This window comes from Myotis lucifugus, unplaced genomic scaffold (genome assembly GCF_000147115.1).
Source record: "Myotis lucifugus unplaced genomic scaffold, Myoluc2.0 scaffold_17, whole genome shotgun sequence".
NCBI classification, from domain to species: Eukaryota; Metazoa; Chordata; class Mammalia; order Chiroptera; family Vespertilionidae; genus Myotis; species Myotis lucifugus.
In genome coordinates, this window is record NW_005871065.1 from 9,410,266 (window position 1) to 9,427,271 (window position 17,006).

Here is a 17,006-nt window from a genome sequence, read left to right on the forward strand (position 1 = left end):
ACATACTTCCAAAACAAGAATCCCAGAATTCTTATTTTTTAAGTATTCCATTCCATGGAATTAGTGAGTATCTTGGGGGGGGGGTGGCTTTAAAACATTTGTGTTTAGTGCAGAAAATGTTGGGCCCAACAGCAGGAATCTGGGGATCTGGTCCCATATTTGATGTGACTAGTCATGTGATCTTGAACGAACCACTTAAGTTCTGGGTTCAGTTTGCAGAAATGGTAATTGAAGGAATTTTGGCTCAAAGTTCTAGCCTGCACCTTGGATATTTCTGGATTGTCATAATTTGCCTACCATTCGATGTTGTTTCACATCCACCATCCCTTATCTATAATTTTAAAATACATAAAGGCTCTGGGGGAAAAAAAGTGTTTTTGTGTGTGGTGTTTTAACTTAGTGCCTAGACCTAGTTCAAACTAATGAAGCCTGTTGATACATTTCCCCCCACTTAGAATGATGGCTTATCTGTTTGGCTGCAAAACCATCAATATGTTTGATTTCAGTGCCCAGACCTTGCTGTAGCTGTCACATAATCTTTTGCCTCATATCTATCACCTTTCTAAAATCTGAAAAAGTCTGAATTCTAAAACATATCTGTCCCTCAGTTTCAGATAAGAAACTATAAATCACAAAAACACTTTTATGATGCTTATCATGTTCTTAAGCTTTAAAAATATTAGTGCACCATTCCCCATAAGAAACCTAGAAGGCAGAAGCTAATGTTATTCCTACTTTCAGATGTGAAGACTGAGAACAAAAAGGATAAGTAACTTGTCAGAGCAACACAGGTAATAAGTGATGGAGCCGGGATTCAAATCCAAGCTCTCTGTCTCCAGGGTCCAGCTTTCCGACCACAACGTTAGTCTCTAAGAATTCATGAGTCTCATTTGAACAACCTTTGATTTCCTCATCTGTAAAATGGCATTAAGAACAACTACCCTTCAGGAAATATTTATGGCCAACCCTCAATGGCTTTCGCAAAGGAGAATCCATTGAGTCATCAGTAACTTTCATATGATATTTTATTAGCCACATCCAGGACGGTGGGGGGCGCTAACTGGAAGAAGTTCCTCCGTGGCAGGGGCTGCTTATTCACTTTAATCTAAAGCATTCCCACTCTGTAATTTAGACACCTACCCAAAAATGGGCTGTGCCCAGAGGCGCATTACAGATTACCTAAAAGCACATTGCCAATGTGCCACTTAAAATTTAAATGAGTCCCTATAATCTCCAATCAAAGCAGTTTAATATCAGCAACTGTGAGGTTTGAGAGTTGGTGTATAATGAAGGCATTGACGGTTCTTTTACCAGCAGCTGCTCTACCAGGCAGCCCACGGTAAACACCTAACAATCAGGCTTACAAACCACCCGTCCAAACTGGGGTAACAGCTGGACAAGCCACCAGGGAAGTGGAAAGGTAATAAACTAAATAAGCTTGATTTATTTTTATTTCTCCCCAGGGCTCTGTATATTTTAGGTTCAAGTATATTTTGCCTTCCAGATGCATTCGGCTTCCATCCTTGAGTCTGATCTTTGAATCCACTCTAGTCTTACCTTCTTCCTTATTTCCACGCTACCTTTACCTCCAGTCTGTTTAGCATTACCCTCCTGACCTTAGGCTGATTGTCTTCAATTAAGCCCAAGGATTTCCTCTTCCTGCACCAAAGTCAAGTTATAGAGCAAGAATAATAAAAGGCTGAATGGGACTGTAGTATCATAGCCAAGGCCCCCATGTCAACCTTTTGAAAACAACCTGACTTCAGATGCCCCCTCCCACTGGGAGAGTCAACCCCAGCAGCACCGCTGTGTACCAGTTTGGGAGAACTGGTATCTGTGCCAAGAAGTGTTTTCTCTAGGAATCTGGTTTCTCATTAAAGCAATTAGGTGGAGGGAACCAAGAAGGAAAAAAAAAAGTTAAGTTAAATCAAAATATGATATGTTACTTTAAAAAGAATCTACTGTGATTAATCATACTTCGAGGTCATTTAATGTGTTTGGAAGAAAGTCAGAGCAAGTAAATGCACTAGCACCTTCAACAAATATGGTCTCTAAAAAATGTAATGTATAGCCCATCAGTTAGGAATGTTTCTTAAGAGGTTCAGTAAATTCACTTTATATGGTAGGAAATGCAGATTGATATAGCATAAGGAAATAATTGCAATTAGAATCACTTATGGTGATTAAAAGTAGAATCTTATCTATATCTTAAATATAGAAACCAGTGTGATTAAACATCTGTGCCTTCCTAACAGAAACGAAAGACCAATCAGGCAATATTTTAAACGATGCACATTTAGACTTTGTGGCGAATGCTCTCAACTATCCCACCAGTAAAAATCCTCAGAACACTCTTGGAAAACAGGTAAACAATACAGAATATGTAGCTTCTACTCCAAAATTAAATCCTATCCCTCTAACCATAACTATTTTCTCTCTCACCTCCACAACCAAATAGCCAGGGGAAGCCAGTGTTGGGGTTGGTGAGAGAAAGAAGGGATGATTGGAGGCAGTTCTGACCACTAAAACAGTAAGTTAAATATGGTCAGCCTTGCCCATAAACATTTTCCACCAACATTATTTCACCCATTCTACCTACCACCTCCATACCCTTACCCTTTGATGCCTATTTCAATATCAGTATTCCAGTGCTAACACCACATATATAAATTAAAAAGATCACTACTTTTTCTTTATTGTCAAAGAAGTATGTTTAGCCTCAACTGTGATTAATTCTGCCCATCCTGTGGAGTCCCTGTAATAAGCCATACACACCCCCAAATAGGGCCCAAGACCATAGTACCAAGGCATTAATGGTGCCAACACTCTTGTCCTACAGGTTATGTCTGTTCACCTGCTTTGTCGCTGTCGACTCAGTTTTCCTTTAGTTCAGGCTGCCATAATGAATACCATAACTGGGTGGCTTAGACAACCAATATTTCTCACAGTTCTGGAAGCTGGAGAATCTAAGTTGCAGGTGCTGGCAGATTCAGTTATTGCTAAGAGCTCTCCTCCTGGCTTGTAAATGGTCTCCTTCTTGCTGTATCTTTACATTGCGTAGAGAGTGGGGTGGGGTGGGGGGTGGAGGAGAGAAGCTAGCTCTCTCATGTCTCTTCTTAGAAGGTCAATAATTCCACTGTGAGGACTCCACTGCCATGACCTAATTACCTCCTAAAGGCTCCACTTCCAAATACCATTACAGTGCGGACCAGGGCTTCAACATATGAACTTGGGGGTGGAGGGGGCAGTCTATAACAGCCTCCTCTGTTTTGGCCTACTTTGTCAACCCTCTTCCTCAACTATTGGGCAGGCAGCCCAGATTTGGAATTTTATAATGAATTTAGTCTTGGCACCCCTTTGTTAGCCAACTTCTAGAGCCAGGGGTGGGCAAACTTTTTGACTCGAGGGCCACAATGGGTTCTTAAACTGGACCGGAGGGCCGGAACAAAAGCATGGATGGAGTGTTTGTGTGAACTAATATAAATTCAAAGTAAACATCAGTACGGTCTTTTTTTTTTTTTTTTTTTAGTTTTATTCATTTCAAACAGGCCGGATCCGGCCCGCGGGCCGTAGTTTGCCCACGGCTGTGACTCTTATCTTTCAGGATGAATGTGTACTCCTTCCAAGCCACTCCAGCCCCAACATTACTCTCAGGCAGGCTTTTTCTCACCAGGACACTGCCCAACAAAGGAGATAAATAGGCATAATTATTGAATTTTAAAGCCAAAAGAGACTCTCCTTGGAATAAACTGGACTTTTCAGTTCTCCATAAAGATGGTTGGTGTCATAGAGCTCACTGATACTTAACCAATAGTCTTCAGGCAGGAAAACATTTTCACCAATTCATTTGCCCTTGATTCTATAATAGGAATTCTGTCTTACCATTTGTCTCCTCCACTTTTTCCTAACTTGTAACCCACACATTTAGATGGTTTAACTGCAAGACTGATAGTGACTTAGATTAAATTATACCCTAGAGTTTTAAAGTGTGCACTTAAAGAAATTCATGTGGAAACATAAATACAATATATGGCCTTAAAATTGATTAGTAACCTAAGCAGGCCAACATGTCTCAATGGACAAGTTATTTCAAAAATTTTCAAGGTCACACAATGCTTGTGCCTTGGAGGCTTTTTAATGTTTCTAAATTTTCTCTTTGTTTATGTCAGAGAATCAATTCATTTGCATGGATGGATGGATGGATGAAAGCTAAATTTAATAAGCTATTTTAAAGGTAAGACCTCAAGTACCTGTTCATAATTCATTCTCTCAGCAGGGTAACATGAGACATGTGCAGGACACACGATAATGCATGACTTTGCCTTGTCAGGATCGTTACAGGCTTTTTAATGTTTCTAAATTCTCTCTTTGTTTATGTCAGAGAATCAATTCATTTGCATGGATGGATGGATGGATGAAAGCTAAATTTAATAAGCTATTTTAAAGGTAAGACCTCGGGTACCTGTTCATAATTCATTCTCTCACTGGGGTAATATGAGACATGTGCAGGACACACGATAATGCATGACTTTGCCTTGTCAGGATCGTTACAGCGTCTTCACTCCACTGTCCTGATCAAGTGTGAGCTTCTATCATCTAAGAGTAGATATCTAACTCTCCTGGGGCCAACCAGAATTACCTGCCTTCCTACCACCACTCCCTAATTGCAGTTTATTGGTCAGTGAGTGGGCACCAATTCCAAATTAGAGCACTCATAGTTCTTTCTTGGGATTTTAACTGGTATTAAACTACCACTGCGATAGTAGCTCCAAAGACAAAAATCTTGAAACTTATGAAGTAGAGGAATTAGTCAACAGAGAAAATATGGACACACAGAAAGAAGCAGAGATAAGAGACAGTTTCAATAGTGACATCTCTGGTTTCTAGTTCCCAAAGCTCTGCTCCTCCCAGAGTCTGGTTACTAACATTACTTTTATTCTACGCACTCATAACTTCTTCATTTTAACCTATGCAAATCTACATTTGGTTTTAGCCAGTTAAGCTATATACAAGGTCTTTTCTGAGTGTATCAATCCTATGTTTCAAAACACTCCCAATGTATTGTTTATAAATTGGGAGGTTCTTCTGCTCTCAGCTGGCATTCCAGAACTTGCTCAGCAACTGCTTGCTAACCCCAAAACTGACAGTAGGCAGAAGCAACAATGGACAGTTAAAGCTCAGCCTCATAGGAAAAATAAAAGCATGTGTGTGACCATTACACTCACTGTTATAAAATCTGAATCAATTAAGGCAACCATGTGCTGAACTGGCTCATACTTGCTCAATAAGAGCCAATGGCTAAATTTTTAGAAATTTATAAGCAGTAGTTAAAAACAGCCATTATTAAAATTACATAAATTACATTAAAAACAAATATAATATTCAAAACTCATCACTCTAATTATTGTATGACATTTTACTATTATCTATGCTCTTGACGTTATTGCTGAATCTCTGTATTAGACATCCTATAAAATCAGTGATTATATGAGTCACTTTGGTAGCTTGAAACGGGCCACAGTGGCAGTATTTATACCCTGGGAATCAGCCAATGCTATGCTTTGAACTGAATGTGCCCCCCCCAAAAAAATTCTTATGTTGAAACCCTAATCCCAATGTGATGATATTTGGAGGTGGGACCTTTAGGAGGTAATTAGGTTATGAGGATGGAGTTAGCTAGCTAACACTCTTTCCCCCATCTGAGGATACACGAGAAGATGGCCATCCGCAAACCAGCAAGAAGGCACACACCAAGAACTCTGATCTTAGAATCTGGCCTCCAGAACCATGAAAAATAACTGTCTGTTGTTTAAACCACTCAGTTTATGGTAACTTGTTATAGAAGCCTGAACTGGACATGCTACAAATCAGGGCTTCCTCCGCCCTTCCCACTACCACCACCAGCACACCACCAGATTAAGTTGTTTCAGATTAAGAGAGTAGTGTCTGATAAATCTTTTTAAGTAAATAAAACATCTTAGGGAAAATAGACATTCCCACAATTAAGTGGAGATAGAAAAGACCAAAGGAATCTAAGGAGTATGTTTGCGAGATAATGATAGCCTCTATTGGCATGTGAAGCTGACTGGTATTAGATAAGAATCTCTATTTCTGAGAGAGTTACATTGCCAAAAGAACTGCCATCATGGATTAAAAGTCACCATACTGTTTGAGATTTAACTTTGGGTTTCCCAATTGTCTAAATACAGATAGTAGAATAAGAGAGCATTCAGCCCCTAAGTAGGGCATACTCATCAATATCTTCTTCAGCTAAGGCCAGAAAGAATGAAAAAGAATAAACTTCCAGAAGAGTGAACCGGAAGTTCACAGAGAACAGCTAGGTAAGAAGATTAACCCCAATTCACAGGGCTAACCAAGGAACATTCCCCACCACAAACACAGGAGACCTTAGCTATGTCTGCACAGTGGGATTTCAAAATTGCTATGAAAAGTGACTACTGTGTCTCTCTCATTCTTTCCTTGTACAAATAGAAGTGTCCCTGTTTTGTTCTTTATATTAATCATCAGAGGAAGCAGAACAAGTTGTCTCTAGGAATGACATTCAAGCCTGATACAGAGACCACTACACACATTCCCCCAATGAAGAACCTCACATCACCCAGAGATCCTGCCTTTCAAGCTGGCTGCAGGGAATAGATTGAACTTGTGTTCAATGAGGGAAGGAACGAGTATATTCTGCAGGTAAATAAAGACAGAGAATATTTTGTGAGCAGAAGGGTAAAGGGTGGGAGCCATGATTGTTGTCTATCAAATATCCCCACTTCTCCCATGGTTTTGGTGTGATTGCACTTTCCAAATCCCTGACAATGGGTGTGACTTTATGACATGTTTTGGCCAAAGAAATGTGAGCAGTGGTATGGGTGTCTTTAAGAGCAGTGCATAACTTATCACTTCTTTTTTCCCCTTGTCCATAATGACCAGCAATATTCCCAAAAATGGCTATTCCATTAGCATGAGTCCTGGAGAAAGGATGACGTGAAAGCTCCTAGCCAACCTGGGAAGAGCATGAAGCCATGAGCAAGAAGTAAAACTTGTGGTTTGAAGCCACTGAGATGTTGGCATCATCTAGCCCACTCTGACTGGTACAACCACAATTCCGTATTTTTTGGCAATGTAAGTAGATGAAGCTGTGTTACATTTAATCACTGAAACACACGCCAAAGGATTTCCTCTCACACACCAAGCAATGCACTCTGAAGACAGAAGAGTTGCCAAAATCCACAAAATAGTTTAAAGACACTTCAAAGCAGTGAAGTACTGGTGTGACCAAGTTATGCATTACTCAGGACTGCCATTAGATTGCCACATAGCAATTTGTCAAAATGTCACAGTGACTTTGAACAGAAACCGCTTAACTTCTGGCTGGCGACATATAATTTGACTGAGGAAAAAAAAATCCAATAGGAAAGTGCCAACACCAAAACTGAGAAAGTGTGAGCAGCTTGGCAAGCACACGGGAGAGGATGCCAGTGGCAAAACAAAACAATTCTGAGTTTTAAAAAATTATTCAAAAGATATGGGTGTTGAATTGACATTTATGAATATCTTCATGATACTCTTTTCTTATTTTCATGATACTCTATCATTTCCTTATTATTCAAAAAAGTTACATATGATACAAATTCACATCTAAAGTAGTCTTAAAAAAATATCTTTCTGACAAATATGAATGGAAATTCAAAGTGCTAGGAACGGGTTATGTCATAGTTTAATTGGCAGCATTGTTTCTTCCCTCTTGATGGTACCCAAATAATGTGTATTAAAATCAACGGTGTCTTAGAATGAATAAAATGAAGTATTAGCAAAGTAATAGTCACCAACAATGATCACAGGATGTGGCTGGCTGACAACTTATCATAATGTATACCCAAATGAACCATTTACTACCAGAGGGAAAAAGAATTAGAATCTCAATGCATTTTCCTTAGTGCGAGAGAGCAAGGTTCAATCACGTGATAAAAATTCCTTCTCCACATGATTGTGGTTCAAATATATGTATACACACATGTGTCATTAAATATTGTATATATGTAGTACTCATACACACATGTATATAGTTATTTATTTTATGGGTTTTTTTACAAGTAAAGAATGAGAAATGCCCCTAACAAGATACCCTCTTGTAAGTTCCAAGGGAATAACATTTTGGATTGATAAACTGGGTACCTCAATTTTACCAACCATAAATAAGTACAGAAGCAATGAATAGAATTCTTCCCAGGAAAAATGTTAAGTGAATGCGACTAAAAGCCTTTGGAAAAAAAAAAAAGGTTGTCTCAAAAGCAAAGCATCACTGTCCTGGGAGGAGAAAGCCCTTACAGACCTTCCCCTGTGTCCTGTGTGAGCTGGCAGGTATCTGACACTCTGACTTGGGACACTGGCTTTGAGAAGTGGCCCAGCTTTGGCAGCCTTACATGTTGTACACTCAGTCTGCCCTGTAAAGTGTGAGTTGATGTATTATTGTCTGGAAACAGAATAGCCAATTAGTTTTAAAAGACAACTGTTTCAAGTTGCACAGCCACTATGGAGTTTTTTCTCATCACTACAAGTTTCTCTCTCTTCTCCTCTAAACTTTTATGAGTCCCCAAGGCTGTGTCCTATCCTTTAGCACCTCATTGTATTTGCCTCAAACATTGATTTCTTTTCTGTTACTTTCCAATAATATAAATACTTGAGTGTTAAAAACACGGCTTATGCTTTTAAAACCTGTGATAGCAACAATCATAGCAGTAATAATAATAGCAGCTAACATTTCTGGAATGTTCACTGTGAGATTCACTAGGCTGGTTTTACATTTGTTCTTTTAATTTTCATAATAACCCAGTGGCTAGTCATGCAACTGTTTAGGGACTCAAATCCCTGTCCCACTGTATTACACGGCCACCCATGGACTTTATTTAATACATATTACCTAGATATAGAGAAATGAATATTTCAATGCAGACATGCATTAGTATAAATGCTGATAACTTTCCCTAACATATGCTGCTTATCTGGTCTGCCACTTTGGACACTGATCACTTGATTCGGACACCTCTTGTATAATATTGTGAGTGCCTTTTAACTCAGAGTCTTATAGAGCCAACAATATAGCTATAATGCCAAACAATACATTTCAAATGGACTCAACCCTCACTCTAGAACTAGAATTATATCAAATACATACTATAGAAGTACTTAACTGAACTATTTGTAAATTAAAGAATGAAAAGGAAAAAGACAAACACAGAGAGATTAATACATGATTTAAAAACCCTAGGGAGCCGGGAGATGAAGCAGAATTAAAATCTGATTTTACAGGCACTAAGAGATAAACACTTAAGCAGTGGTTCTCAACCTTCTGGCCCTTTAAATACAGTTCCTCATGTTGTGACCCAACCATAAAATTATTTTCGTTGCTACTTCATAACTGTAATGTTGCTACTGTTATGAATCGTAATGAAAATATCTGATATGCAGGATGGTCTTAGGTGACCCCTGTGAAAGGGTCGTTCGACCGCCAAAGGGGTCGCGACCCACAGGTTGAGAACCGCTGACTTAAAGTGATCATGTGTGACAGCATGTTTGCGCATGTACGTGTACTATACATTATGGTTGCTCAAGTGCAAACCTCCAATATCCTCCCCACTCTGTTCCCATTCTTTTTAAGGAATGTGGGAAAAGCTCAGCTATGTGAGGCCCATGTGCCATCCACATCAGATTCACCCATGTTGCTTATTAAAATGCAGATTCCTGGGCACCACCCCAAATCTCCGGTGCCTTAGCTTGGATTCCCCAGTAGCAGACCCTGAGACTAGAATCAGTATGGGAAAGTGGGGCAGGGATGGAAAGAAACCAACACATAACACGTTAATGGGCAGGTGCCTGCTTCGGACAACTGGGGCTGAATCACTCTGTGGCTCTGGGAAATGCTGTACAGCCCTGCTTCTCAAACATTTTGGTCTCAGAACCCTTCTATCCTATTAAAAACTATTAAGTGTGAGTTAGATCCATCAATTCCTACCATATTAGACATTAAAACTAAAACTAATTTTTTATTAAGAATTTATTAAGAATTCACAAGCATACATTCCATTAGCCATCATAGGAGTAGCACTTCTGGGAAACTCCCCTTGTACCCTTGAAAGAAAAATCAGAATATACAAGGCAGATAATACCTTTGTACTTGTTCAAAATAGTTTTGATCTCACAGACCTCCTAAAAGGATTTCAGGGTTCCCCAGAGGTCCCTGGAATACACTGAGAACCACTAATGTAGTACAGAGCTCAAAGTTGTATCACTTAAGGATAAGGAACTCGAATATTTGTTCCAACTCCCATGTGTGGTTGTTTGGGATACACTAACTCCCTGGAATTTCCAGCCCACCATGCATGCAGGTTAAATATGTCCCTGTAGCCAGAGGCAAAGTCCAGGTAGAGAGCTGTAGTGTGGCGTCTCCGGGAATAAACAGGAATAGGAGGTGTCCGGGGAATACATGCATTTGCACTGGCACACCTGCCACACCTGAGAACCTCCATGATATTTAATGCACATTACAGCACTAATGCATGAGGAGCACAACATCCTGGGTCCTTGGAGACTCACCTGACTCCAATCTATTCCTTTTTGTTTTCATCTTTCTAGTCTACACTGTGGTGGTTCTACTTTTATATCAGAGCATCCAATATTACTCTTAGAGAACTATTGACCTCATCACTGCAGTTGCTCAAAGTTCGTACTTTATTCGCTACAGGATGGTTCTCAAATGTATAATGAGGTTGATTTCTGCTAATAGGCTCTATAAAACTTCAGCGTCTGTCATTTACAATTCCAGAATTGACTGCCTTATTAATTCACTGCTAAAATTCAGCCCTGTCTCTCCTGCTTCAATATCCAGTAAGCCATGTCTGTGTCCCCACTATGATGGGAGAGAAATTTATAGCCTCTGGCATTTTGGTAGAAATAAATAATATCTTCCAGATTGGGCCCAAGAAGAAAATGATTCATTATGAAAAAATATTGTTGTCAGCCTCTAACATCCTACTGCTTGTCCCAGAGAAGGAACATGAAGGTTTTTAAGTTCTTCCGATCCAGTTCACAAAACTAATCAAGGAGACAAAATTCAAGTCAGGCTCTTTTTGTCCAGAAACAGGAGTGAATGTCAGGGTTCAAGGTGGGGTGGGGAGGGGGCACATAAGCATAGAAGATGTTGCAGGAGGATAAAGGACTAACAGATGCTGCTTGTGGTGCTACAGCCTACTCACACCAGCTCACAAGAGTTGAGAGTGCACATTTTTCCCCAATTCTGCCAATTAGCAATGTCTCATTGGCAGCTTGAAACTAGCCAAGGAAGAAGGATTAGAAATATTTACACCATGAAAATTGGCAAACACTAAAAACAATACCTGCTAAAAAAAAAAAAAAAAAAAAAAAAAAAAAAAAAAAAAAAGGCTGGTTGTTAAACATTTACCAGCACACCAGAGGTAAGGAATTCCAAGATGAGACTCTGCTACCAGGAGCAGCTATCTTCTGCTTGTCCCGGTTCCTTCCCCAAGCTTATGTACCCTCCCATCTAGCCAGGACAAACACCACTCCTTCCAAGTTCTTGAAATGTTAGAATGTTGTACTCACAAATCTTTCAGCAATGCCCCCATTTCTAGTGCCCTATTCCTACAGCTCAGTGGTTCCTAAATACCAAGGGATGCATCCCAGGTCTCCTCCCAGGGCAGCACCAGTCCCTCTCTCAGGAACTCTCCTCATTGCTAGGATTTAAGAAAATAATCATCCTATTTCTCATATTCTCATTCTGTTGGGTGTAGGGGCAGCCATTCCCCCCAAAGAACTCCATTCTCTTTGTCCTAGAACAGGAAGGACCTGTAGAGTCCCCAGTTTACTCTCTATCAGTATAAGATGGGAAGGGAGGCAGGGCCAGCTACTGTGCTGGTTCTGCTAAAGGAATTCATCACTCTCATGCCAGGTAGACGTCCTTCTTTGCAAATTCTGTGACGGAACCCCTAGAGTTGCTGTGAGGTTTAAGTATGTGAAAAAAGGAAGACTAGCACTCAGAAACCCAGCTATGCATCTTAAGAAAGATGTTTTACTATACCCCACTCTCAGGTTCTCCCCATCACTAAGACCTGCTGAGTCCTGTAGAGATATCATTAGCAGACCTAACGGTGGAGTATAAAGAAAGTCATTGACCAGGAAGGTGAGCATCCACAGATATGGTGGAGCCGCACTAACTCCATCCTCAAAATGAACTACAATTTTATAGTCTATGGAGGATTGGTCCTTGTGAAGGAGAACAGCGGTGAATTACTCTGCTTTTTTTTCCTTTGGCGGTGTCTCCGCAGAGAAAGGAAAGCTAAAAGCTCCTGAGAAACACCTTGATTTTATTTTTTCATCAAATCATGGCTGCTCTCATGGGTGTACAATCAGGACTGGCTGGCTTCTGTGGAACTCGTTGGCAGATATGTAGACAATGAAAAGTAATAAATGGTCTTGACCAAAAAATAGTGGCCAAAACAGATTGACAAGTGGCCTGAACCATCGGCACAGCCTTTGTCTCCCTCTATGGGCCACATCTCTCACACTCAGACATTGATCAACAAATGGAAATCTACACTAAACAAGGATGGCTAAGAAGACGGTGAAGCGAGTGCCTGTAACAGGAAATCATATGTCCCTGTAAATATAGTCCATGGCTAAGGGACATCTGCAGTATCTCTTTCATACGAAGCTGTAATTTGGAGAGAGGAGAAAAAAAAGAAAACACAGACAAACACAAGCTTTTCCATGAATGGGCAAGATCAGAGAAAGCACTAGTTTGACTCAGGAGGAAAAGACAGGCACAAAATAACAAGTTCACAAGAGAAGACAGACCCAATTGGATGGCTAATTATACAGCTTGTCCTGCCTCTCCAAAAAAGAAAGAAAAAAATCCACATGCTGTCTCAATAAGATCCCAGTTCCCTGATTACATTCCTATTGGCTTTCTACATTAATCGGTGAGCTGGTTTTCAACAATAAAATGGTGCTGCCTGCTTCCTCCCCATCTCAGCTATTATAGAAACTGCAGCCCATTACAGAGCTTTCTCCTGACAGCTGTAACGGAAAAGTAAATACAACTTCGCAATTACATTTCAAATGTTGTACTCTTGCCTCATGAAGGCAAAAATCTTCAGAGCTTTCTGGCACCAGGTCTGCTCTAGAGGTGCACCCACCAAGAACCGAGGCCCCAAGCAGCTCTTCCTAATCAGTCCGGACAGAACAGAAGGAACCAATGAGCACCAGGGAGGTTTGCCCCAAATGGACAGACTTGTGAATGACTATGTGTTTAATGCGTGATATTAAAGAATTAGAGAAAAATACCTGTATGGCATGAATGGGTTCTACGCTCTAACCTGTTCTCATCTAGACTACCCCACTCTCTCCATCATTTCAACAAATACTCTCTTGACACCACAAAAGTTATTTCCAAAGGCAGTCAGTGATTTATTCCTCTCAAATCATAATTAGGTCAACAAATTTCTCTCCCAACGCAATCACTGGGGCAGTTCTTAAGAGTTGATCAGATTTTAGGGTCACAGCAAACAGTCGACAAGAATGTATTAAGCCACTTCAAACAGCAAAGGATGAGGGGCGATGTTGTGGTGTTTTAATGCCAGCTCTATAATGAACTAGCTGTGGACTTTGGTCAAGGTCTATGACATTTCTGTGCCTTAGGGTCCCAAGTAGAAAATAAAAAATAACACCTATCCATTGGTCTGCTATTTGAGGATTAAATAAGACAATGCATGTGAAAGCTTAGCCCTGGGTTGAGAGCATTTAATAAAAGGTAGTTATTGCTTCATACCCAGAACTTAAGGTGCCAATACGGGTAGGAAAAGGTCAGTGCTCTTGTGGATTGAGAATCTCATAATAATGGTCTATTTCAATGCATGAGGTCAAGTTAGAACCATAAGAATCAAGAGAAGGTGGAAGAATTTTGTGAACTTTTGGGGTACCTGCCGAGCCTCTAGGATCCCTCCCCATTCACAGGAGTGGCCTCCAGTAGTCACGTCGATAGCACACAACCCTTCCCCTCCTGACTGTAGCTTAGTGAATACAATCATGGGAGGACACTTGTCCCAGGCCAGGATGATGAGTTTGTCATCTTGGAATTTAAAATCTCAACCAGAAGTATTGAGTTAGTCTCCATGGGTGTCCCAGAATAATAAGATGTTGAACAATAAGAGCTAAGAACAAGTACATGGAATGAAGACAAGAGATCTGGTCTTTAGAGGGAGAGAATAACACAGCAGTACAGGGAAAGAAGCAGAGAATAGAGACCTTGAGACACTGCTATACAAACAATCTAATAAATATTTTCTCCCTTTCTTGCTGATGCCAGAGCAAATTGGTTTCTATTACTCTCTCAAGAATAATATCAGGTGACAGATTTAGCCTTTTTTGGCCAACAAAATGACCGGTTGCGACAGAGGAGCCCAGGAGACTACATAAAGCCACAAGCTCCAGGGCTCCTGGTCTTAACCAAATGGCTTGTTCATTAAAATTCCTGTAGTAGAACTATTAGACCTTAATATCCCATGTTTCCCAAATCGAGGCCAAACTTCTTCCCTAAACACCATACCTATAAATCTAATTGCACACTAGAATTTAATTATCATTATCAACACCAGAATTCTCCATTAAATATCTACTGGGGAAGCAAGCACTCCACTAGGCATTTTACATACAATGGTTTTAGAAACCTTTACAACAACCCCACATGATTCTCATTTTACATATTTAGAAGTTAAGGCTTAAACAGTGACTCACCCAGAGATTTACAGGAAGGGGGAGAACCCAAGCCTGTTAGACTCCACTGGAAAGTCTGAGCTCTTTTCTCTCCATTATGTCTCTCAGGAATGTCCCAAAACTCGTCACAATAGACAAATTGAAAATAAACTCACCGAACTGGACATGCGTGGGAAGACCTGGGTTTGAATCCTGGTTTCCTTTCTTCACAGTTGCGTGATCCAAGGCAGTTAAAATCAGGGCAAGAATACCTGCCCTACTTACCTGCTCACCCGAAATCATGGGGAGGTTGTAGTAGATGATGTATGTGGAAGCACCATATAAATACTAAAGCATGCAATTTTACCACTTCTATCATTTCATTTTGTGGTTTCAGCAATTATTAAATTAAGATTAATAAAGAAAGCACCTGTGCTGCATTCTGTTCAGAGTCTTTATGATGCTTAAATGAAATGTATGTGAAAATATTTTATAAACTCTACAGGGCTATGTCAACTCAAGAGATTAGCATATTAACTTAACCTTGAATTTATTGCATGACTTCCTCAGGCTGTTTCAACACAGATAAGGTACATTACCTCTGAAAGTTTGTAATTCTTAGAGAAGGCAGAAAGTACTGGCAATTAGGAAGCTCTAAGTATAAAGTACAAATTATTTTAAGACAACGCCCTTATCTGCCTCTCCTACTGATCTCTGACTACATTTACCTTTCTGAATCCTTTGTGCAGCCACTTCCTGTGGCCTCAGGAGGCTTCCTGTTAGCCTTGTATGTCATTGCCAGACAAGTATTTGCCCACACCTGCAACCCTTTCTGGACTGTTTGTGGATTGATAGCAAGGTGCAGTAACATAAGCGGGTACGCTTTTGATTACTAAACCATCTACTTCAGAGACATTTATCTCCAATAAACTCATTGCCAGCTACACAGCTAGATGAAGAACCAAGCCGTCCACCCATGAAGTTCCCCTTTTTAGAAAGCCCTGGGCAACCAAGATTACTGACCTTTTGAACGACTCTGCTTTTCTCTTCCGGTACTTTAATCCCAGCCGTAAGGTTTTAAATTCACCAATAAAGACTGAACCCACCACCCCCAGCGCCCCAACTGCAATCTCACAGTCGCTCCAATTCCCGACCCAAGATGCTTCACCCACACACCCAGGCTCTTCCTCCTCAAATCCCCACCCCACCCCACCCCCACTTCACCCCCACCCCCACCCCGACTTCCAGCCTTTCCACTCCATGACCCCAGGCGCTGCAACCTGCAACCCTCCGACAATCCAATTCAGACTCCCCGGCGCCCCAGCCACAACCCCACTCCACCAGCAACCCTCCTCTACCACAAACTTAGTAGCTTAATTACAAAACAATACAAATGTATTATCTTACAGTTCAGTAAGTCAGAAGTACAGCATGGGTCTCTCGGTGAAAATCAAGGTAGCAGCAGGATTTCCTTCTTTCCTGGAGGCTTTAAAACAGAGATGGGGACCTTTTATCTGCCAACCGCCATTTGGGTATTTATAACATCATTCTCAGGCCATACAAAGGTATCAACTTAAAAATCAGCCTGCTATATTTGGTCAGACATTTAATTAACTCACCCCTGATGCCTTGGCAGGGCCAGACCAAATGATTCCGTGGGTCTTCGGGCCGGACGTTCCCTATCCCAGCTCTAGAATATAATTCACTTATTTGCCTTTTCCAGCTCCAATGGCCACCCACACTCAACTCATGCCCTTCTCTCTCCATTTTCAAAACTAGCAAGTTGCATCTCTCTGAAGGATACTCCGTAGTCACACCTCCTTGCCCCTCTGACTCTTCTGCCTGTCTGCCTTCCTTCCTCCCTCCCCGCCTTTTAAGGATTTGTGATTACATTGAACACACCTGGACAATCCAGGTTACTCCTGCTACAGCCAGCTGATTTCAACCTTAATTCCATCTGCAACTTCAATTACCGTTCGCCAGGTCACCTAACAGATGCTAAGGTTCCAGGGATAAGACCTGAGCATCTTTGAGAACTATTCTACCTGCCACAGTGACATTTTTAAAGGGGGATATGGAAGCAAACCTTGTAGAAATTTGGGAAGAGCTTTCTAGACAGGGAAAAGTGAAACCCAAGGCACTTCAGGTGGATGTGTTCTTGAAAACTCAAGACTGAAAGGCTTGCATACATTGTCAGTGTTAGTGCTGAGTAAACCCAAACTTACATA